Source organism: Leptinotarsa decemlineata, unplaced genomic scaffold, assembly GCF_025532065.1.
Source record: "Leptinotarsa decemlineata unplaced genomic scaffold, Ldec_3_MD MMD2_tig00000690_RagTag_RagTag, whole genome shotgun sequence".
NCBI lineage: Eukaryota > Metazoa > Arthropoda > Insecta > Coleoptera > Chrysomelidae > Leptinotarsa > Leptinotarsa decemlineata.
The window spans coordinates 3,440,914-3,443,964 of NW_027412554.1; positions in this window are offsets into that span (position 1 = coordinate 3,440,914).

A 3,051-nucleotide genomic window follows, 5' to 3' on the forward strand; every position below is an offset into this window, starting at 1 on the left:
ACGCGCCTCAGAAACTGTTTAATTCAAACCATTCGCATTCCCGATTATGGTTTGTGACACTGGATGCATGGAAGTTGAAGGTAATGGATTTTTAACCTTTGGAGATGATTGTAATTGGGGCGCTGCACCCTCGTTCCTAATTTTTCTAGGTGGTTGCTCCGTATTCTTCTTTACGTTTTCACCACCCCTTTTTCTTTTTTTTGGACTCTTATCCTCATCATCTGAGCTAATTTCAATAATCTCTGATGGGGGTAGCACAACCTTCGAATATCCATCATCCAAGTCCAGTACCAAATCTAACAAGGCTGGAGTTGAAATTGGCGGTGCTATTGTGGAATGCAACTGCGATTCCACATCGTCATTCAATAACCGGTTTGGATCGAAATCTTTGAGGAAGGACCTTATATTAGTAAATTGTGGGGCCGTAGCTTCTTGGATGATTATATTCTGGTGAACAATCACCCGAATTATATCATGCCACCACCAGAGAAGAAGCGAACTCAGCATCATCTCCTGACTCTGCAGAATTTACTTGTTTGCTCATTTGTTTTATTCAAGGCAGTCAGTAACTAGCATTCACACGGTCGACATCGTTCTTTTGAGCTAAAAGTTGTATTTCGTAAATAAATAAATCTTTTTAAAAAGGAATTTCCATCACTCGTTGATGTTTTTGGCGCAGTCGGTAGGATAATCAGAATTGTGACGAATCGATCGCGCAGTTTTCGTGTTAACGATTGACTGATTATCGAACTCGAAATTGAATTTTGGTGATTAGTTTGTGGACTTGGATTACGGAGTGGCTTCTCAAACTTCAGAAAACCCAGTCTATTGGAGACCCGTACCAATTGTCAACAGCCTTTCATCGAGTTTTGGGACCAACATAGCCCTATTCTGCAAGGGAGCATTGCCTGGAGAAGACAGAATAGCCTATCCAGACGCAACCCCTTATAGTGGATAAGTAGATGAATACCATGCTCAAAGTCGTACTCATATTGCTGTAAGTACAATTTTAATGTCGCTCAATCAACTGTTGAATGCATTAGAAAATTTGGATATAATACTCCTTCAACTGACTCACAAAGATTTTCAAACCCTACTCCTACACAAAACACAATCCTGAGACCACCTCTTCTCAATATTTTGCCAAATCAACTCCCTGATATAAATATGGCTCAATTTAAAGCAGAATATTTAAGTTGCTTGCCAGAATTTGATGGCAACTCCAATGACCTTAACAGATTTTTATCAATTAGTGAATCACTTATCACAAATTTTTACGATAATATCAATGTAGATAATTTTCAAAACATTTATCTGCTGAACTCAATCATTTCCAAATTGAAAGGAAATGCAAAGACTATAGTAAACATTCAAGGTGCCAAAATTGGCAAGATTTGAAAAACAATATTAACTAGAAATTTCTCAGATCAAAGAGACGAGGTTTGTTTAAATAGAGACCTTGTTATGCTCAGACAATCTCATAACGAAAACGCTCAATCATTTTATGATAGGTGTTTGAATATTTTGAATTTGCTGTGTAGCTACGTAAATGTTCATGAAACAACAGATGTTGCCAAAACTTTAAAAAGAGAACTTTATTAAAATTTAGCACTAAAAACATTTTTATCCGGACTCAAAGAACCCTTAAGCACCACACTGAGATGTATGAAACCCAACTCACTTAGTGAAGCATTACAATATGTAATACAAGAGGAAAATGTTCACTATTTTCAAAATTTTTCAAATAGAAATGTTGCAAAATCTGTTGTAAATCAAAGACCGATACAACAAAGATAAGGGAATATCTCAAATAGTAATAATACCTAAAATTTGCACAATCAAAACCATTCTTTCAATTCTAACACTCCAAATAACTTTTTCCAAAGACAAAATAACTTTCCTTGCCAGCCTATTAATATTCAACAAAGGCCTAGACCTCAATCACAACATTTTCCAACAAATGCACAGGTTTTCAAACAACCGCCTCAAAATGTTTTCAAACCTCAAAACAAACCGCAACCGAGACCTTCCCCTATGAGTTTATCAACACGAAATACTCGTTTTCAACCAACACAAATGAGTGTTTCCACAAGAAATACTAATTTTGCACAGCCATCCACGTCTTTTGCAAATAGGAGACCACAGCCTCCAAGAAATTGGATTAGTGAAGAACTATTTAATACAGAAACGGACGAAATCAATGAACCCGACCAATCTTTTGAATCCGATGAATATTTTGATACTGCTCAAAATATTGCCATTGATAATCAAGCTGAATCATATAATGAACATTTTATTTCCGAAGACATTGAACCACCAGAAAATGATAACATAAATTTTCATTAAGAGCCTCGGAAAATATCAATACGAATCCACAAATAATTTCTTTCAATTCCTCAAATTCAAGTGAATTATCATACATAATTTTTCCAGAATACAACCTCAAACTTTTGATTGATTCCGGTTCAACCAAATCATTCATTGACCCCGAAATCGCCTATAAATATTTTCCAAATTCAATTAAAAATGACCCATTTATAGTATCTACCGTTTTTTCAAAAATCTGCTCACAAGTACAGTGCGGAACTTCCTTCCTCACAAATATTCAATTTACCAAAACCAATGAGTTTAAAATTTTTCTTATTTAAATTTCATAACGTTTTTGACGGTCTCATTGGCCTAGACAACCTTAAAATTTTACAAGCTAGTATTAACTTCGACAAAGGATTTTAATAACACCATACACAAAAATAAAACTTTTATTTTATCAGACTAGTAACGAACTTAATTTAGTCACAGTGCAACGAGATCAGAACAAGTGATAAAAATCAAAATATCTATTCCTAATGGCGAAATTGTAATACCTCATTATAAAATTCATAATTGTCAAATACCACAATGCATCAGTACAGCAAAAAACGGTTTTGCTTCAACAACCATTTTAAATAACACAGTTAAACCAGTAACGTTAGATTTTTCGAAACCTTTCTCAGTCGAAAAATTGATAGGAATGAAATCCAAAATATTGACTTGAACAATTTTGAAATATCT